Source organism: Humulus lupulus, chromosome X, assembly GCF_963169125.1.
Source record: "Humulus lupulus chromosome X, drHumLupu1.1, whole genome shotgun sequence".
Lineage (NCBI taxonomy): Eukaryota > Viridiplantae > Streptophyta > Magnoliopsida > Rosales > Cannabaceae > Humulus > Humulus lupulus.
The window spans coordinates 129,153,369-129,175,986 of record NC_084802.1 but is presented as its reverse complement, the minus strand read 5'-3'; the positions used below and the strand labels follow the sequence as shown (position 1 = coordinate 129,175,986).

Here is a 22,618-nt window from a genome sequence, read left to right as displayed (position 1 = left end):
TTCAAATAATTAATTATATGTGATAATTAGTTAAAAAGATAATATACTCAAATTTGAATTAATTATTAAGTTGTTGGATTTTATCTGATAAGGTAGTTTGAATAAATAATTAAATAATTGTGGAAAAATTATATTTCCCTATTTTATAGGGTGATGCATGACACACTGAGTGGCATGCAGCTATAGAAATCAGGGAATGAATTTTTCACTTTTATTTATTTAATTAATTAATTCAGGAAAAAATCAAAAAGATTGTTTTGATATTTTCATTAATAAGATAATTAATTAATTAAAAGATAAATTGTAATTGGTTACATATTTATTTTTTAAATTTAAATATTTTCTATATAAGTTAGACTTATCAGAAAATACCAAAGATACTCAATACTCAATTATTCGCTCTAAGAAAAGAACAATACTTTCCATCTTTCCCTGAAAAGATACAGAACCAATCTCAAGCCTATTCTCTTGATCTTATGTGTTGAGTACGTCAAGTTTAATAAAAAAATATACCATCCTTTATTCTCTATGTGCCCACACAGTTCTTGAGGTGTAGAGAACGATGTGGAAGATCTTGGTGTGAGTACCTGGGACCAGCTTGGATAGGAAGATCGTTTATTTTACGAAAAGATAGCAAGGACACTTGATAGGCATCAATATGTATGTTATTTATTCTTTTCTTATTTATGATTAATGTATGTATATTAATGGATCTGCATATTTAAAAGTAGTTTAAATATGTTACAAAATTTTTGTTGTACACTAGGCCAACCCATCACACAATTCCGTTGTGTAATAGGAAACTTGTTCCTAACAGGATGTACTATTACGTTGGCCAACCTTATGGTTGTTGAAAAAAAAGCGCTTGGCTAGCTCTATGGCTAGTTACTCAGAGCTAAGGGAAAAGGCCCCAGGTGACTCTATGGTCACATAACTAAGACATGGAGCCCCGGATTGACTCTATGGTTATCTATTCAGGGAAGTGGGCCCTGGAATGATCCAATGATCATTTATTTGTAATTATGCATGTGTGAGTAGGTTATTACTGTTGGACATTATAGATATGTATTTGGAACCCATATTTATTGTTCATACACATGTTTAAGTTTTCTTGCTGAGCATTGGCTCACAGGTGCTATGTGGTGTAGGTAAGGGAAAAGGAAAGCTAGACCAGTCATGAGTTGGAGAGCTTCGGTGGCGGAGTGTACATATGCGACTGCTCATCCACCACGGCTGAGGATTTCTCAGAGGAACTAGAGTTATATCCTTTATTTTTCCGCTTAGGCTAGCTTGTTGTAACTTTTGATTTGAACCCTTTTAAACATTTGTTTGCAACATTTTGGGATCCCATGTATGTATGAAACTTTAAATGAAAAGTTTATGTTCATTGACCAGAATTTTTATCCCTAACCCTTGACATTAACCTTAGTTACACGTTTATAATCAAACGACTTAATTAGCAAGTCTGACACTATTTATAGTACACAATGTAATGGTCCTGGAATAGGAGGGCGTTACACATTATTTTTTAAAATAGTAAGTAGGAGAAGGTGTACATCTCAATGTTACTTATGATCTCCATTATTAATACAACACTTAGAGACATGAATACGGCTTCGAGGCGGCTTTGTTTTCGTCCCCTTAAGGAAGGTTTCTAGACATATTAATATCAAGGTTGGCTTCTTACCAAGATAGGAAAGAGTGATGTATTTTAGGCTTGACCGACCCTAAGGCGGCACTCTCTAAGTTAAGTCATGAATTCCGACATAATGGGTTACACTTACAAAGATGCAATTAAGCTTTTGCATTGGGTAATTGCATCTAGGCCAAACTAGCAGTACTTTATTTTTAAAAGATAAAATAAAGAGTTATTTTAAGTTTTAAATAATAAATATAAGATTGACTTATAAAGTATTTGAATTTAACTTGACCGACCCTAAGGTGACACTTTATTTGTTGGGTAGTTTTATCGTGGACTAGTAAATGTTTATTTATGTGTTTTAATTGTTGCATTCATGCATCATATTTACTTTCTGAATAATTGATATTTTTTAAATAGTAATATTATTGTATTTTATTTCTTTCAGTAATGTTTGGCAATCCAATAACTGGTTTTCTTTCACTTGAAAAACTTAATGGTGATAATTTTATAAGATGGAAATCGAATCTGAATCTAATGTTAATTTGTGAGAACCATAAATTTGTCATGACTAAGGAATGTCCTGAAGAGCCCGATACCAATGCTCCAAAGAATATTTGGGACAAATATGATGCCTGGATTTAATCCAACAATAAGGCCAAGTGTTACTTGCTTGTGGGCATGAATGATTTTATGAGAACAAAGCATGAATCCATGGAAACTGCTTTTGAGATAATGGAATCTCTCCTGGCCATGTTTGGGCAGCAATCTGATCAAAGCAGACATGAGGCTACTAGAACCTACATGACTACTAAGATGAAGAAAGGTGTTTCTGTGTGTGAACATGTCTTGACCATGATTAACGCGATGCATGAAGCAGAAATGCATGGGGTCGTCATTGATGAGTGTACACGAGTAAGCATCATACTTGAATCACTCACTCCTACTTTCTCTGCGTTCACGACCAACTATATTATGAATAAGTTGGAGTTCAACATGACCCAACTATTGAATGAACTGCAGACATTTGAGTCTCTTAACAAAACCATAACTAGAGATACTGAGGCAAATGTGACAGAGGAGAAACCTTCAACCTCTAAGGATAAAACCAAGAAGAGGATGAAGAACAATGACAAGGAGAAAAGTAAGGACAAGAAGTCCAACAAAGGCAAGATGGCACCAAAATCCAAGGAGAACAAGAATGACAACAACTCCAAGAAGAAAGAACCAAAAGGAAAATGTTTCCATTGTGGAGTTGAAGGTCACTGAAAGAGAAACTGTAAAAAGTATCTCGCTGAGTTGAAAAAGAAAGGTAAATTTGATTTGCTTGTACTTGAAGCTTGTGTAGTGGAAGATGATATGTCATCCTTTGTTTTAGATTCAGGAGCCACTAATCATGTTTGTTCTTATATGCAGATACTTGAGTCGTCAAGGGAGATGGCTGATGGCGAGGTGACAATGCGAGTTGGAAGTGGAGCGCTCGTTCAACTAGAGCAAAGGGAACCATCCGTTTACATTTTGGGAACAATTATCTTGTTTTGAACAATATTTATTTTATTCCTGGATTTTCTAGAAACTTAGTTTATTTATCTATGTTGCATGAATTTTTTTTTTTTTTATATTTCTTTTAATAACAATGAGATTGTTATTTTGAAGAATGGTTTCAAAATTTGTCAACAGAACATACAAATAGATTGTATATGCTCAAACCTAATGAACGAAAGCTAAATAACTCAGAATTATTTAAAGTAGAAAAACCGCAAGGAAACAAAAGACAAAAATTTCAAATGAGGATGACAAATATCTTGTGAATCTTGTCTAGAAGGCAAAATGACCAAACATCCTTTCTCAGCGAAAGAAAATAGAGCTAAAGAACCTTTGGAGCTTGTACACAGGGATGTTTGTGGTCCAATCAATATGCAAGCAAGAGGTTGGTATGAGTACTTTGTCACTTTCATTGATGATTACTCAAAAGATGGTCATACTTAGCTAATGTTTAGAAAATCTGAAACCTTTGGTAAGTTTCAAGAATTCAAAGCCGAGGCTGAGAAAAAATTATGTAAGACTCTTAAAACACTTCGATCAGATAGAGGTGGTGAATATTTGGATTTAGAATTCAAAGATTTCATGCTGGAGCATGGTATTCCATCCCAACTCACAGCACCTGGAATGCCACAACAAAATGGTGTTTTAGAAAGAAGAAACATGACTTTGTTGGACATGGTCAGGTCTATGTTAAGCTACTCTTCACTCCCTCTCTCATTCTAGGGATATGCACTTCCAACGATGACTTACATTTTGAATGTTGTCCCATCTAAGACCATAAGAAAAATGCCACTGGAATTGTGGAATGGAAACAAACCTAGTTTGCACCATTTCCGCATTTGGGGTTGTCTTGCTCATGTTCTTAGACCTAAATCAGGGAAACTTGATTTGAGGTCTAAAGTGTGCATTTCTGTGGGCTACACTCCATAAACAAGAGACACTTATTTCTATAGTCCCAAGGACAAAAAGATATTTGTTTCTACAAATGTGACCTTCCTTGAACACGATTATATGAATAACTATAAACCTTGGATCAAGGTAGTATTGGATGAACTGACAACTGATAAGATTCCATCACCTTCATCTTCATCATTAAATGATAAACGACAAACCAAGGAAACAACTATTCCTTAAAAGGAAACCCCAGTGCAACGTCGTACTGGGAGGATTGTGAGACAGCCTGTTCACTACAAACACGAGGCACATGTCCTTGTTTTTGATACAGACAAAGACGATCCATTAACCTTCAATGAGGCTATGGATGATCCTGAAAAGAAGAAATGGCAAGAAGCCATGAACCAAGTAATGGAATCCATGTATTCCAATTCTTTCTGGGAACTTGTAGACCTAACTGAAGATGTTAGGCCCATTGGGTGCAAATGGATATACAATAAGAAAAGAGGTGTAGATGGGAAAGTGGAGACTTTCAAAGCAAGGCTAGTAGCCAAAAGGGTACACTCAGAGAGAAGGTGTTGATTATGAAGAAGCATTTTCTCCTGTGGCCATGCTAAAATCCATTCAAATTCTCTTATTCATAACTGCCACGTATGATTATAAGATATGGCAGATGGACGTCAAGACAACCTTGTTTAATGGCTATCTTAATGAATGTATTTATATGTTACAATTAGAAGAGTTCATCAAGAATGGGGAATATAAAAAAGGTGTGTAAGTTGCTGAAATCCATTTATTGATTAAAGCAAGCATCTAGATCTTGGAATATCACCTTTAATGAAACAATTAAAAAATATGGCTTCGAAAATAATGTCGACGAAGCATGTGTACATTAATATATCAAAGGAAAAGTGGTGGTTTTCTTAGGTCTCTATGTGGATGATATTCTTTTCATTGGCAACGATGTAGAGACACTATCAAACATAAATAAGTGGTTATCCAAAAAGTTCCAAATGAAAGAATTGGGCGAGGCGAGCTATGTTCTCGAAATCCAATTCCTAAGGGATAGGAAGAACAAGCTCTTGGCACTTTCTCAAGCTAATTATAAAGATAAGGTGCTTGAAAGGTTCTCCATGGAGATTTCCAATAAAGGTCAGTTACCGACCAGACATGAAATTACTCTTACCAAAGAGCAATGTCCAAAGTCACCTCAGGAGGAAGAGGACATGAGAAAGTATCTGTATGCTTCAGCAGTTGGGAGTCTTGTGTATGCTATGGTGTGTACTAGGTCTGACATATGCTATGTAGTTGGGATTGGGAGTCGTTATCAATCAAATCTAGGTTTGGAACACTGGATTGCAATAAAGCACATTCTCAAGTATCTTAGGAGAATGAGAGATTATATGCTTCTATATTCAGGGATGATTTAAACCCTACTGGATACACTAATTATGATTTCTAATCAGAAAAAGACAATCGTAAGTCGACGTCTGGGTCAGTATTCACTTTTGGTGGAGGAGCTGTAGTCTGGAGAAGTATTAAACAATTAAGTATTGCAGATTCAACCATGGAAGCCGAGTATATAGCGACTTGTGAAGCAGCTAAGGAAACTGTTGGGTTGAGGAAGTTCTACACTCATATGGATGTAGTTCCATATATGGATAAGCCACTAATCCAGTATTGTGACAATAATGGAGTAGTATCTAATTCCAAGGAACCTACAAGCCACAAGAGATGAAATAAAATAGAAAGGAAATAACATTTGGTTAGAGAGATTGTGCATAGAGGTGATGTGTCTGTTATGAAGACTGTGTCGGGACAGAACCTGGCTGACCCATTTACCAAGACACTTCTTGCAAAGTCATTTATGGGTCATGTGTTCAACATGGGATTAAGGGAGATGCCTCACTTGCTTTGAGGGCAAGTGGGATATTGTTAGGATTAATGCCCTAAAAGCATTTTATTGATTTAAATAAAAGTACAATTTTATTATATTTGAATGTTATAATTATGGTTTGAATTAATTATATAATAATATAAAGAAAATTCCTTATTCATTCATGAGAATATGATATAGTATTAGTACGAGAGAATTAAGATCATATATATTGAATAAAATAGTCAGTAGCACATTAAAGTATGGTATCTTTAATGAACGGTTACTAGTGTGGTTTACTAAGCATACGAGATGCAAGTGGTCTATTCAGATTACTGATGTGGATAGACATCTTAGTAAATGTGTTGTATATAATAGAGAATATATTGTAGCGCACCAATATTATTTTTTTAGTTTAATTAATTTTGTACTTTATTTTTTTTAATTGTTAAGTGTTAGAAATTTATTTTTAATTGTTTGAATTGTTTAGTAGGAATTATGTGAATTTGATTTTGTTAATTGTTTATTTTAATTTGTATATAAATGAACTTTGATTGTGTGCACCAATGTCAATGGTTAGTAGAAATGCACCTTAGCACTTGTGTGAGTGCATGTGCATGGTGAGCATGCAAGGATTTTCCCATGCATTATTCTAGTTTATTATCTTATTAATTAATTAGTTTTATTTTATTATTTTTATTAAATTAAAAAGAGGATTAATGAAAAAATAAAATATGGTAAGCTTTTGTGTTCACACAAATAAGAATTGGAAAACAAGCGTAGAAAAAAAGAGTTGCATTTTTCTGATTTTCCGTAACCTTGGATCTAGCCTCAGTAAAATGGGCATAACTTGGGCTGTAGATATTTGATTTAGACACAATTGATACCGTTAGAAAGATAATAAAATTTCCTACAACTTTTATGGAATAATGTTTTCCCTGAAATGCAACGGAAACAAGTCAAAACCCAGCCCCAAGTCGCACGACCTTAGAGTTACGAGAATAATATAAATTCCTTTATTAGCCATGGACTGCCAAGGAAAGAGGGAGAGACAAAGGGTAAGGGGATATCTGAATTCTAATTACTTTAAATATTTCTAGATAAGTTAAGGGTTATGTCATTGAATTGGCTGAGAGAAATTAGGAAAGTAGTTATTAGGAATTTATGTAGGGTTAGACCATTATGGTAAATGAAAGGAAGAATCATGAGCTTGAAGGCTCATTTTCTTGGTGGCTGCGTGCAAAACAGAGAGAAGGGAGAAGAGGAAGGGATTCAAAGCTTGTATAGGTATGATTTTTGGAACTATGGTTTTAGTTTGGTTATGATTATGTAGTATTGATCTTTCTCACCATCACTAAGTTCTTTTTCTTTTCTTTTCTTATGATGTTCAAAAATGGTGTTAGGGTGACCAAGGTAGTTGTGCTCTAGGATTTTCTTACTATTGTTCTCTTGATTCTATAATCTAGAGAGGTAATGGATCCACTCATAGTTTTGTGTTGTTTTGATGAATGATTTTGGTTTATATTTTTCTCTTTTTATTGATGTTGTTTGATATTAGCAATATGAGCATGGTGATCTTGATATGGTAACACCTAGGGTTTTCTTATTATTCTTGCTATGGTCTATGTGATTCTAGTTAATTTTTTAAAAAGCATGTAAAGATAATAGTAAATGCATATTAGGGTTTGATTCTTGTTTTATGTTTTGTTGTCACTTATAATGTTAGAAACATGCTAGGTTATATATTTTTTTTTTTATAATTTGAAGATGGTATTAAATTATTCACAAATGATAAATTGGTCTTGTATATATGGATTAGATTTTTAATGCTTAAACTAAGTTTTGTTCTTGAAATGCATGAGATGGTAGAAACATGCTGGGAAATGGTTAAACATGATTTAGATGTATTTTTTAAATAAGTGTTACTTGCTGTTTTTTTTCTTTCTATATTGTGGTAATTAATCTATGGAATTTAAAATATACAAGTTCTGTCCAAATTATTATTTTATAACATATGTAATCAAAAGATCATTTTTCTTTCATTTTAATGGGATTTTAAACTAATTAATCCATGCAGTTTTTTTTTTTTTTATATTTTGTGAAAGAAAAATGCGATTTATTTAATTAAATAGATTTAACAATCAAAATTTTCTTGCTGGAATTTTATTTTATTTAAAGAAAATGTGTGTTAAATAAGATGGTTAAGATGGGTGCTATAATAAATTAAGTCGTAGACCTTATGTATGAAAATTGAGATTTTTCTACACTTTAAATATGAAACTTTTTCTTCAAATTAGTGTAGTGTTTTTATTTTTTTAAATAAATAACTAAGAAGGGCATTATATATATATATATATATTTTCTAAGTATTTAAATTAAGTAAAAGATGGTATAATGAAAACCTTCCAACTTAATTAAAATTTTGATATTCATAAAAAGAATATGGTAATCTTGAAATTTTTTTTTTTTTCAAAAGTTAACTGTGAATTATTTATTTATTTGGGTAAAGGGAATGAATATCAAATTGCCTTGTTTTAATAAACTTATTCACAATTAATTAATTTTTCTTAAATTAATTAGTTTTGTGGGAAAAATAAATAGGAAGAGGATATCAATATTCTATTGTTTATTTAAAATAATGATGGGATTAATGCTTGGTAATCACTGTAGCGACCCAAATTTGCTAATAAGGCTTAGGGCCTTGATTAGCGTGCCTGGAGGGCAATAAGTGATTTATTGTTATTATATGTGAATTTTCATGAGTATGTGATTAGAGATGTTTGTTTAGATGAATCAAATATGCATGTGGGCCCCATCTGGTTATTAAGGGCATGATTGTAATCTTAGCTCGCAGAGAGCATAAATGTGAATAATTATGATATATTTGTGAAATATCTGTGTTGCACGATCCGAGACAGTCCTAGGGAGAGGTTATCTAGAAAGTCACAACGGGGTCGAAAATCCGACGCAGGGCGAGTCGAGGGGTACTTCGGGGAATTGGACTTTCTATGGGATTATCGGGTTATGAAAATAAATGTTTTGAGATATATTTGAGGTTAGAATGTTTAGAAGGGAAAATTGGGAAAATTTACCATTTTTCCCTCGGGGACGTTTTTGGCACCCCGAATCTTGGAGGTAACCTTATAGACTTATGTTAAATAAAACAAAATATAGATATGATTGTGTTGTAGGGCGTATCCCTTTGATTAAGTTTATTCATGTTAAGTATTTGCTTTATTATGAAATGTGTGCATATATGTGAATGAACGGCAAGAGTCGGGGACAGCGAGGGTCGGGAACGGCGAAGGCCGAGAGCGGCAATGCAGGGAGCGGTGAGGGGCCGAGAACGGCATTAAGCACATGGAGTGCAAGGCCGAGTACGGCAAGGGGCTGGGAGCAGCGTTTAGCACGCGGAGTGCGAGTTGCCAGGGCGAGACCTTATAGGATACCCGGGATATCCTTACGGTGTGGACCGCGAACCCAGGGCCTGGTAAAGCGTCTGGGACGGCATGGTCATATGTGTACATCTTGTTGATTGCTTGTTTATATGATAAGTGTTGATATGCATATGTTATCTGCTTGTGAGGGTTTTCTTGCTAGGCTTCGGCTCACGGGTACTTTATGGTGCAGGTAAGGGCAAGGGGAAAGTCAACCAACCATGGGTACGGAGAGTGTGAGGCGGCGCGTACATGTTTGGCTTGCCTGGCTACCACCGCCAGGGGTATTTTGGGAGATGGTTGTACGAAACCTAGATTTTGTCGTTTAGTCGAATTTAGTTATATTTTTCAGTTGTAAATATTTCTAAACAGTATTTTTGGGATCCCAGATGTTAAACGCTTTATAATTTTCAGTAAATTGTTTATTTTCAAAGTTTATGTCTCTGATTATGGTTTAATTACTCTTTTGTCTTAAAACCTCGATTAGCGAGTTAATAGCGCGTTTTAAACCCACTTAGTAAAGGCTCTAAGGAGGTAGGGCGTTACAACTTGGTATCAGAGCGAGCCAAGGTTATGGTTTCTAGAGATTGATCGAACATGTACGCTCGCTGTCAGTGACAAGCTCGACTCAGGGTTGGTTGGTATGATTAACTTATATTCTTGAATATGTTCTTGAATGCCCTGTCTGCCTGCTTATTTCGTATAGAGCATGATGAATGAGTTAACATATGCAGCATGGCCCGTTGTGTATTATATGCTATATGTATGTTATGTGGATTGTTGTTTATGGTTGGCTAATGTGATTGGGAGGTGGTTTTGGATGTTGTTATCATGCCTGATGAGCGACGTCTTTAATTGTAGGCATATTTGTTGAGATGCCTCGACAATCATCTAGACTCTGCGGCAGTAGGGCCGAGGATGATAACCAGGGTCAGGACCCTCCACCTGCCCTACAGAATTGGCAACAGATGTTTGCTAAAATGGAAGCAAGATTGCAACGAACAAAGGAAGAGCTTTGACAGTTGAGGCAGCAGGCCCCTCCACAGGTCACCAGGTTGCTAGTTCAGCAGGTTGTCGCGCCAGTGCCGGTTCAACCTGTTGTGGAAAACAGGTTGGAACATTTATATGAGAGGTTCAGAAAGTAGCATCCTCCCACCTTTGAGGGTGGATCAGACCCACTGCGGGCAGAGCAGTGGATGAATATGATTTCCTCAATTCTGGATTTTATGAGGGTTGAGGGGAACGAGAAGGTAGCTTGTGCTAGCTACATGTTCAGAGAGGATGCCCGCATCTGGTGGGATGTGGTAGTTCAGAGAAGGAATGTGACCGTTATGACTTGGGAAGAGTTCAGAAACATATTCAACGAGAAGTATTATAGTGTTGTAGTCCGAGCTGTGAAGGTTGACGAGTTCATCGACCTGACACAGAATCAGTTGACCGTGACAGAGTATTCTCTGAAATTTGACCGATTGGCGAAGTTTGCACTAGATTTAGTGCCGACAGATGCAGCAAGAAGAGATATATTTGTACGGGGATTGAACGTTATGATCGCCTGTGATGTGAAGATCACTTTGGATCCAGAGACTACTACCTATGCTCAGGTTGTAGACAAGACCCTTGCAGCTGAGGGGGCCGAGGACCAGATTTGGAGAGAGAGCGCTGTTAGGCGTGATGCCAGGAGGATGATGCCTCCTTTTATTGGATCCAGTCGGGGTAGTGGCTCTAGTGAGCAGAAGATGAAAGCCCCAGATTCTCTTGTTCCTCCTAGCTCGGATAGGAGGGCACGGGGTGTTTTTGGTGGCCGTCAGGGCAGAGGTGACAACTGGAGGAGCTTTCCAGTATGTCCTCGATGCAGACAATGACACCAGGGTGAGTGGAGGATTAGAGCCTGCTTTGTCTGTGGGAGTGCCAATCTTCTGAAGAAGGACTGCCACAAGCCAAGAAAGATGAGCCAAAGCAAAGCGACAGTCTCGCCCCTGCCAGGGTGTTTACTTTGACTCAGACTGAGGCGGAGGCTAGCCCCTCAGTTGTGATAGGTTAGATTTCTAGTGCTGGTTCTTCTTATACTGCATTGTTTGATTCGAGAGCTACTCATTCATTTGTGTCTACTAGAGTGATAGATCAGCTTTGTAGACCTAGTGTGTTGTATGCTAGGGGTTTTCAGACTTTGTTGCCGACTGGGGAACTGGTAATCTCTAGGAGATGGATTAGAGCTTTACCAGTAGAGGTAGATGGTAGGGAGTTGTTTGCTGATCTGTTTGAGCTTGCGATGGATGATTTCAATATGATACTAGGGATGGATTGGCTATCGAAGTATGGGGCGAAGATTGACTGCAAGCGTAGGATGGTGACTTTTGAACCAGAAGGGGAGGTACCCTTTGTATTTGTGGGGACAACTAGTTGACCGTGAGTACCTATGATTTCAGCACTGAAGGCTAGAGACCTGATGCAAGGAGGTTGCATAGGATTCCTAGCGAATGTTGTGGATACCACTAGGGATGTGTCGGTTGGACCGGGGGAGACCAGATTGGTATGTGAGTTTCCAAATTTATTTCCAACAGGTTTGTCAGGGCTGCCGCTGCAGCGGGAGATTGATTTTGTTATAGAGTTGGTACCAGGGGCGGAGTCAGTATCTAGGACACCATATAGAATGGCTCTGACGAAGTTGAAGGAGTTAAAGATTCAGTTGCCGGAGTTACTAGATTTGGGGTTCATCAGACCGAGTTTCTTACCATGGGGTGCTCCAGTGTTGTTTGTCAAGAAGAAGGATGGATCTCTTAGGATGTGTATTGACTACAGGGAGCTGAGCAAGTTGACCATTAAGCACAAGTATCCCCTGCCTAGGATCAACGATTTATTTGATCAGTTACAGGGAATAACAGTGTTTTCCAAGATTGATCTCCGATCAGGTTACCACCAGTTAAGGGTTAAAGAGGAGGACATACCAAAGACCGCTTTCCGAACGAGGTATGGACACTATGAATTTATGGTTATGTCCTTTGGATTAACCAATGCCCCAGCAGCTTTTATGGATATGATGAATAAGGTTTTCAAGGACTACTTAGACAAGTTTGTGATTGTGTTCATGGACGATATTCTGGTGTATTCTCAGTCAGAGACAGAGCGTGAGCAACATCTATGTTTGGTATTGCAGCGGTTAAGGGAGCATAGGTTATATGCTAAGTTCAGCAAGTGCGAGTTCTGGTTACCGCAAGTTACATTTCTGGGCCATATCGTCAGTAAGGAGGGGATTCTAGTTGACCCAAGTAAGATTGAGGCAGTGAGAGACTAGCCTAGACCAAGCAGTGTTGCTGAAGTGAGGATTTTTCTGGGATTGGCAGGGTATTATCGGCAATTTGTTGAGGGGTTCTCCAGAATAGCTACACCATTGACAGAATTGACAAAGAAGAAGACAAAGTACGTTTGGACAGACAGATGTGAGAATAGTTTCAAAGAGTTAAAGCGGCGATTGATCACCGCCCCAGTGTTGAGTTTGCCGACAGATAACGATAAGTTTGTGGTTTATTGTGATGCTTCCAGACAGGGTTTAGGATGTGTGCTGATGCGAGCTGGGAAGGTGATAGCCTATGCATTGAAACAGTTAAAGGAGTATGAATAGAGATATCTCACGCATGATCCGGAATTGGCAGCGGTGGTGTTCGCACTTAAGATTTGGAGACATTATCTGTATGGTGAGAAGTGCGAGATATACACCGACCATAAGAGTTTGAAGTACTTCTTTACTTAGAAGGATCTGAATATGCGCCAGAGACGGTGGCTGGAGTTGGTTAAGAATTATGATTGTGACATCCTATACCATCCTGGGAAGGCTAATGTAGTGGCTGATGCATTGAGTTGGAAAGGCCCAAGACAGTTGTTCAATTCGAGACAGATATCTGATAAGCTAGCTGAGGAGATGACTAGAGCGGGTATAGAGTTGGTGGTTGGCCAGTTAGCCAACATCACTCTTCATTCTACACTCCTTGAGAGGATCAAGGAAGCGTAAGGGAAGGATTCACAGTTGAGGGGTTACAAGGAGAACGTCTTAGTCGGAGCGGCTAAGGACTTCTCTATCTCGGAGACAGGGCTACTAAAGTACAAGGGTCGGATATGTGTTTCAATGGATTGTGATATCCGATGGGAGATCTTAGATGAACTGCATACCACTCCCTATTCCTTACATCCAGGTACGATGAAGATGTACCAGGATCTGAGAGCTTTGTATTGGTGGTTTGGCATGAAGAGGGATGTGGTGGATTATGTGGCCAAGTGCTTAACTTGTCAGCAGGTCAAGGCTGAACATCAGAGGCCAGCAGGGTTGCTGCAACCTCTAGGGATTCCTGAGTGGAAGTGGGAAAACATTACCATGGACTTCGTGGTTGGTTTGTCGAGGACCGTGGGACAGCATGATTCGGTGTGGATGATTATGGATAGATATACCAAGTCTGCCCACTTTTTACCTACCAGGACCACTTATTCCATGGAGCAGTGTGCTGAGTTATATGTGAAGGAAATCATTTGACTTCATGGGGCTCCGAGGTCGATAGTATTCGATAGGGATCCCACCTTCACCTCCAAGTTTTGGGAGAGTCTGCAGAAGGCTATGGGCACGCAGTTACGGTTTAGTACTGCTTATCATCCTCAGACAGATGGATAGTCTGAGAGGACGATTTAGATATTGGAGGACATGCTACTAGCCTGTGTGCTAGATTTTTGGGGATCTTGAAGTAAGTATCTCCCTTTGATTGAGTTCTCGTACAACAATAGTTATTAGGCGACTATCGGAGTGGCTCCATATGAGATACTTTATGGGAGAAAGTGCATATCACCTATTCATTGGGATGAGATGGGTGAGAGGAGGTACTTAGGTCTTGAGATGGTTCAGAGGACCAATGAGGCGATTGAGAAGATTAGAGTGCGAATGCTCACCTCCCAGAGTCGCCAGAAGAGTTACTCAGACCTGAAATGCAGGAGCGTGGAATTTCAGGTTGGTGACCATGTGTTTCTTAGGGTTTCACCTTTGAGGGGAGTGAAACGATTTAGTGTTTGGGGCAAGCTGAGCCCTAGGTTTGTTGGCCCCTTCAAGATTCTGGAACGAGTTGGAAAGGTAGCTTACAGATTGGTGATGCCTCCAGCTTTAACAGGGGTTCATGATGTTTTTCATGTGTCCATGCTCCGGAAGTATGTGTCAGATTCGATGCATGTGCTGAGTTGTGAGAATTTGGAGTTGGACCAGGATTTGTCTTATGAGGAGAAGCCGATTTAGATTCTTGACCGGAAGGATAAAATCTTGCGGAGCAAGACCATCGCCTTGGTGAAAGTGCTGTGGAGGAACAACAAGATTGAGGAGACGATGTGGGAACTTGAATTAGAGATGCAGGAGCGGTATCCTAAGTGGTTCGGGTAATTTCGAGGACGAAATTTCTGTAAGAAGGGGATAGTTGTAGCGACCAAAATTTGCTAATAAGGCTTAGGGCCTTGATTAGCGTGTCTGGAGGGCAATAAGTGATTTATTGTTATTATATATGAATTTTCATGAGTATGTGATTAGAGATGCATGTTTAGGTGAATTAAATATGCATGTGGGCCCCATCTGGTTATTAGGGGCATGATTGTAATCTTAGATCGCGGAGAGCATAAATGTGATAAATGTGAATCATTATGATTTATTTGTGAAATATATGTGTTGCACGATCCGAGACAGTCCTAGGGAGCGGTTAGCAAGAAAGTCACAACGGGGTCGAAAATCTGACTTAGGGCGAGTCGAGGGGTACTTCGGGGAATTGGACGTTCTATGGGGTTATCGGGTAATGGAAATAAATATTTGGAGATATATTTGAGGTTAGAATTTTTAGGAGGGAAATTTACCATTTTGCCCTCGGGGACGTTTTTGGCACCCCGAATCTTGGAGGTAACCTTATAGACTTAAGTTAAATAAAAAAAAATATAGGAAACCCTCATAATTCTCTAAACTGACCTTATCTCCTTCTCTATCTCTCTCTTGTCTTCTCTCCTTTGGAAGCTTGGGGAAACCTTGGAGAATCTAATCAAAGACTAAGGAATTTCAGCTGGGATTTTGGGAGCTTGAGGCTTGGAGCTTAGGGAACTGATTTAGGGATTCACTTCTGCCCAAGGTAAGCTTTTTAATATGTTGAGTTGTGTTGAATTGCAGCTTGTTTTCTACTAAAATTCTAGAGTATTGCATGTTTGATAGGTGAAGGATCATTCTTGAGATTTGATGAGGTTTAGAGCTAGTTCTTTGTTAGGTTTTGTTACTGGAAACATAGTAGAGCTTCTGTGATTAATGGTTTGGATTGTTGGTTTGATTTTTGGGTTAATTGAGTTGGTTTTCATGGTAAAAATGGAGGATTTTTCTAGGTTCGAAGGGTCGGGCCGCGACATTGTTCTTGCTGAGCCGCGGCCCTCTGAAGTAGAATGGTGGGTTGGAAGACGGGCGGGCCGCGGGGTGCCTGCCCTGTTTTGGGGCTGCTCTCGGGTTTGGGGGCCGGTCGTGACATGGCCTCATGGGGCCGCGGCTCTTAGTGCAATTTTGGGCTTTAAAGTGTGTTTAGGCTTGGGAATTCAAAGGTTAAGGCTCGGGATGGATTTTATCACCCGGGTTGATAGAATTCAAGGTCCCAGAGATTAAAATTATGGCTCAAAGTTATTTAATGGATTAGAACTTGATGGATGAATATTGTTAATGCGTTGTAACTAGGGTTTCGATGAGGCTCGGATTAGGGATCTGTGCTCAGGACGACGGTGCTTGGAAAGCTCGGGACACAAGTAAGAAAGCTGTTGAACTCGTAGAGCTTGTATGCAGGGCACATCCTGATATGATTGTGTTGCAAGGCGTAGCCCTTTGTTTGAGTTTATTCATGTTAAGTATTTGCTTTATTATGCTATGAGTGCATATATGTGAATGATCGGCAAGAGTCGGGAACGGCGAAGACCGAGAGCGGCAAGGCCGGGAGCGGCGAGGGGCTGAGAACGACATTAGGCACATGGAGTGCAAGGCCGAGTGAGACAAGGAGCCGGGAGCAGCGTTTAGCATGCGGAGTGCGAGTTGTTAGGGCGAGACCCTAAAGGATACCTGGGATATCCTTACGATGTGGACCGCGAACCCAGGGCCTGGTAAAGCGCCTGGGATGACATGACCGTATGTGTATAGCATGTTGATTGCTTGTTTATATGCTAAGTGTTGGTATGCATATGTTATCTGCTTGTGAGGGTTTTCTTCCTGGGCTTCGGCTCACGGGTGCTCTATGGTGCAGGTAAGGGAAAGGGGAAAGTCGACCAACCTTGAGTACGGAGAGCGTGAGGCGACGCGTACATGTTTGGCCTGCCTGGCAGCCACGGCCAGGGGTATTTTGGGAGATTGTTGTACTAAACCTAGATTTTGTCGTTTAGCCGAATTTAGTTATATTTTTGAGTTGTAAATATTTCTAAACAGTATTTTTGGGATCCCAAATGTTAAACGCTTTATAATTTTTAGTAAATAGTTTATTTTCAAAGTTTATGTCTCTGATTATGGTTTAATTACACTTTTGTCTTAAAACCTCGATTAGCGAGTTAATTGCATGTTTTAAACTCACTTAGTAACGACTCTAAGGCGGTAGGGTGTTACAATCACCACTAAAATGAGATAAGTTTTTTTTTTAAATTGTATATCGGTACAATTTCTCAACTTAGTCTTGCAACATAAATTAAATTGGTAAATATTTTTCTTAATAAAATCTTATGTGATTTCTAAGGATTCAAGAGATTAAATTCTACCAACTTCTACGCACTTTCCAATGTACGCATGTCGCATGCAAGTTTAGCCTTACACTCATAATACATCTTTTAGTTGAGTGAGCATTCGTGGTTTGACATTCGTTAAGGCCAAGATAGTAAATTATGAATTTTTCCTTTTATGAATTCATGTATGATTTTCGATGTAACCTATTGTTATCCAAAGAGCAGGCGTGGATGACGTGGCAAACATTTTTAACACGTGGTTGACACCTAGCAGAGGTTCTGTTCGACCATCGACCAGGGAGATTCCCCTAACATAACATTTGGATTTTATATACGACCAGCTTGGTCGTATACTCCATATATTTTGAGCAGATCTTGTGCAATTGTAATCATATATGAGATTATCTCCCATGATTCCTGATTATCCGATTAATTAGAAAAGAATATCTATAACTAATTCATGTAATCCTCCTTGAGCCTATAAATAGAGAAGAAATAGCTCAAGGGAGGGGAGAGGACTTTTTGGCTAATTTGAGTTTATGCTTTACAAGAGAATTATAGCTATTACCTTTTGTTTGTATTATTTATCCCTCTAAGGATTGTGAAACTTGAAGAACCCTAGTTCTTTGATCACTCCTTTGAGAATTAATATCAATAATAGCTTAAGTGGACGTAGGTCATTACCAATTCGTGGGGCCGAACCACTATAATTTGTTGTGTCGTTTACTGTTCTTTCCATTAGATCTATTTCAATACTTTCTATCACATCAAACATTTGACTCCGTGTCAATTGACCAAAACAAGGGTTAACATTCTGGTGCTTTCATTGAGAGCTTGAGACGAAGCGGTTGAAGTACTAATGGCAAAGACAACCAGGAAGACTGGGTAGGCTGCTGACGCTGCACCATCTCAACCTCCTCCTCCGAACATGGCTGAGAATGAGCCACACTTGGAGTTTGATGAGGAGGAACTGGACTCCGAAACACTGAGAAATACTCTGGGAGTATTGAAAGATGAATTGGCCAATCTGAGGGCCAGTCAAGAAAGTGCTGTGGAGACCATGGCGCGACAACAGCAAGAAATAGAGCGCCAGCGCCAAGAGCTGAGTGAAAGACAGGCGGAGATGGACCGTCGTCAGAGGGAGGCCATGGCAGCCCTCGAAGCAGCCCTCCAATTGGGTAGGAATCAGGTTGCACCTGCCTCGCAGCCTGATCAACCCTCAAATGGGCTACCTCAAAGGGGTCCCAATCCTAGCCCTCCAATCCAGCCAACAAGCCCTCAAAGGCCGAAGCACCCACCAATGCCTCATGATGATGTCCCACCTAGGGACCTTGAGATGCAGCCTCCATCCCAGGCTGGTCGAGGCAATCCCCCACATCCAAGGCATAATAGGGCTGGGCAGCAGCCCTAGCACTCGGGGGGTGAAGAGTCGTACCCACTGAGCAGGGGACAGCATTCTTCTGGCAACAGAAGGAACTCAGAGACAGGCTCTGTGGTCAAGGGCCCCCCACGGCATGATAATGCACGAGGACCTACCGACCAACACAGGCCTCCCCTTAACGCTCAAGAAGTTCTAGCCCAAGGAGGCAACCGAGGAGACAGTCGGTTCCACCATAGCCAATCGAGGTTCAGAGATGGCCATGGCTACAATGAGGCTGACTTAGGCAGAGGGAATGCTGGTCAGAGGAACGAGGGGAGAAGTGGAGGCAGAAGCCCACCACCTAGAGAAGACCAACAAGCAAGACGTAATGCTGGGGGGCAGCCCAGACAGAACAACGTCTTTAGCCAGCTCAGAGCCAGCGAGCAACGACGAAGAGACGACGATCTAAGGGATGTACTCAACGACCAACGAGAATGGCACGACGAGTACATTCCCCCGGCACCAGAGGCCCCGGCAATTCCTGAAGCCGTTCAGGCCCAAATAAATGCCCTGAACCAAGTAGTGCAACATCTGGTCGGGGGAAGAACGTCTCACATTGAGTACAATAGGAGAAGGGGCACTCCTTTAATCTAGAGGATTGCTGTGGTGGAGACTCCCAGTAAGTTTAAAATGGCCACACTTCCGAACTTTGACGGGTATGGTGACCCAGTATCTCATGTCAACAAATTGGAGATACAAATGGACATTTAGAAGGTGTCCGAAGACGCTTGGTGCAGGATCTTTACTGCAACACTTTCTGATGCTGAACAGGAGTGGTTCTTTAAGTTCCCTCCTGTAAGTATTGTATCTTGGGAGATGTTCGTAAAGGAGTTTTACAGACAATTCTATGCGGGTCGTGTGCACCTAACTGAGGCAAACCAGCTGGTCGAGATACACCAGCAAGAAGGAGAACCACTGAAAGACTACGTCCAGCGTTTTATGCGAGTCGCGGCTGATGAGTCTAGTTTTTATTATGTTTTGGTGATGTTTTTAGTAGTCTTTTATTTTGTTTTTCCTTGTTTTAGCGCGGGTTTACGCTTTGTTTGGTTGTTTTTGTGAATATCAGGAAGAATTGAGCATGTGGAAGAAAATGCCAAAGAAAGGGAAGAAATAACCGAGTTTTTCATCATATATTGATCAAGAATGGTTCTCAATACAATTTGGAAGTGTTGGTGAAATTTTGGGATGAAAACTTGAAGAATTGAAGAATTCCTTAAGAGCCATGGCATGATCAAAGTAGGGCCGCGGCTAGGGGGAGAAACAGAAGCATGGTTTTTTGAGGACATCTTCGGGCCGCGGCATGGCTAGATAAAGCCGCGGCATGGATGGGCACTCTGCCCAGAAAACAACGATGCGGGCCGCGGCATGGTTTCAGAGAGCCGCGGCATTGAAAGGATATTCTGCCCAGAAATTTTGACACGGGCCGCGGCATAGTGTATGTAGAGCCGCGGCCCGCCTCTCTAAAATCTAAAAATCCTAGGTTTTAAAGGACGAAAAAGAAGAGAGAAGGACGTACGGACGAAGGGAGGAGTTCTGGTGTTGAAGGCTCAAGCTTAGAGTATTTTTACATGTTTTTCTTCCTGATGTTATTTTTAATTTCTGTTGTGATTAGCACTATGACTAGGAACTAATTTTCTGTTTAGGATGTTCAATTGAATCTCTTGAATTTCTGTTATGACCTAATGCAATTTTAATTTCCTCTTCTTCAATCTTCTTCAATTCCATATAATCTGTTCTTATAGAGTGATTATTGATTGGCCATCTTTAGTCATATTCATATGTTTTTAAGTCAAAATCTGAGAAGTGAGATTTAATTATGCCTTGGTTATATTGGACATAATTCTAATTTAGAACGAAAGTATCTGAATTAATTGTGTAGCTGTTATTAAGTTGTGGAATTTAATGCTACCTTTGTGGTTCAATTTACCATAGAAATATAGGAAATTGTCACCTAGGTTGAGTTTATAATTCATAGTATGATTATAGGCTGCTGTTCAACTTGTTAATTGAATTAGGTAAAAAAATAAGAAGAATTCATACTTTGCATTAGGGAATAATAGGAAGGATAGTTGATGAGATTGAATATCCTAATTGTTTCTCAGTGATTGAATTAAGAGTTTTTACTATTAGTTATTATTCTATTTAATTGTCGATTATTATTTCTGCACTTTATCGGTTCTTTTGCTGTATTTTACAAAAATCAAGAAGTTTTAATTCATCAAATAGAACAAGAGATTAATTGACTGGTAATTGATAACTCAGTCCTTGAGGACGATACTTGGTTTTACCATTTTATTACAAGTTCGCGACTGTGTGCACTTGCATAGCAAAATTATCGCAACAAGTTTTTGGCGCCGTTGCCGGGGACTGAAAATTATCAATATCAGTCTAATTAATTTTTATTCTAATTTGATTTTTATTTCTCTCGTTTCTAATCTGTTTAGTTGCTTAATTTGTCTATCTCAGGTGAATTTTGGTATATGCGTGGCAGAAAAGGAAAAGCCACACTTGTTCCTCTGAATCCCGAGATCGAAAAGTCTTGCAATCAAATCAGAAAGAATAAGAGAGAGACCCAGAATTCTGTGAAGATGGCACAGAATGATGGGGATGGCAGGAATGGTATAAATCCAGGAGTTGTCCAAGGGGTTCAGGCTCAGACCAACGCTGAGAGGAGTCTGAGAGATTATGTGCTACCCACTCTGACGGGAGTACAAAATAGTATACGCCCACCAGCTGTAGAGGCCAACAACTTCGAAATCAAGCCTGCTATTTTACAAATGGTGCAGTCCTCTGTGCAATTCAATGGGTTGCCCTCTGAAGATCCTCACACCCATTTTTCCAACTTCCTGGAGTTGTGTGGAACCTTCAAATATAATGGGGTGAGTGATGACGCAATCAAGCTTAGGCTCTTCCCATTTTCTCTAAGGGACAGAGCTAAGAGTTGGCTGAATTCTCTGCAGCCAAACTCCATTGTCACTTGGCAAGATCTGGCTCAGAAATTTTTATCCAAATTCTTCCCTCCGTCAAAGGCTGCTAAATTGAGGGGAGAGATAAATAACTTTTTTCCAGAATGACGGGGAGTCACTGTATGAAGCTTGGGAACGGTTTAAGGAACTCCTGAGAAGATGTCCTCATCATGGCATTGAACAGTGGATGCTAGTACAGAATTTCTACAATGGTTTATGTCCAACAACCAGAACTATTATAGATGCTGCAGCAGGTGGTACTTTTATGAGCAAGAGTGCAGCTGGTGCTTATGAGCTGCTGGAGGACATGGCTACAAACAACCATCAGTGGTCAGAGGAAAGATCATCAAGAGTTAGAAAGGTAGCTGGGGTGCATGAGCTAGATGCGATTACTGCTTTAACAGTGCAAGTAGCCTCTTTGACCAAGCAGTTGCAACAGAGTAGTATGTCTGCTAATGCGGTTCAGATGGCAGTGAGGTGTGAAATGTGTGGTGGTGCTCATTCTTTCGATCAGTGCCCTATCTGTAATAATAACACCCCAATGGATCATGCCCAAGTTCAAGCGGTGGGAAATTTTCAGAGGCCACTCAATAACCCATTCTCCAACAACTACAATCCAGGGTGGCGAAATCATCCAAATTTTTCGTGGAAGAATAATCAAGGCCAACAACCTCCGTTTCAGGGCCAGTTTCAGAATAACATGTCTTAGCCACCTATGAATCAAGCTTCGTCATCACTGCAGCCTAGGCCTCAACAACCAATGCCTCAACCTGAGAGACCTAATGAACTGCAAGCTGCCCTGTTGACTCTTACTAATACACAAACTCAATTTATGACTGAGACCAGATCCTCCATTCGAAACCTTGAGACACAGGTTGGGCAGTTGGCTAATATGCTCAATAACAGACCTCAGGGAAACTTGCCTAGTAATACTGAAGTCAACCCCAAGGAGCAAGTTCAGGAAATTACTCTGAGGAGTGGGAAGCAAACAGAGCAGCCTAGACCTCCACAGGAAGTAGTTCAGAAAAAAGAGATTGGTGCACAGTCTGATTCAGAAAGGGGTACTGAAGACCATCAGAAGTCAGATCAGAGTCCCCCAGT

General features: G+C 39.8%; 1 non-coding gene across 1 annotated transcript; it reads right to left on the bottom strand.

The window, feature by feature from the left end:
• Positions 1 to 21,586: 21,586 nt before the first annotated feature.
• On the bottom strand, positions 21,587 to 21,694 carry LOC133807815 (small nucleolar RNA R71). Its single transcript, XR_009879706.1, has one exon. It is a non-coding gene; the product is annotated as a small nucleolar RNA R71 (small nucleolar RNA).
• Between the last annotated feature and the right edge of the window lie 924 nt (positions 21,695 to 22,618).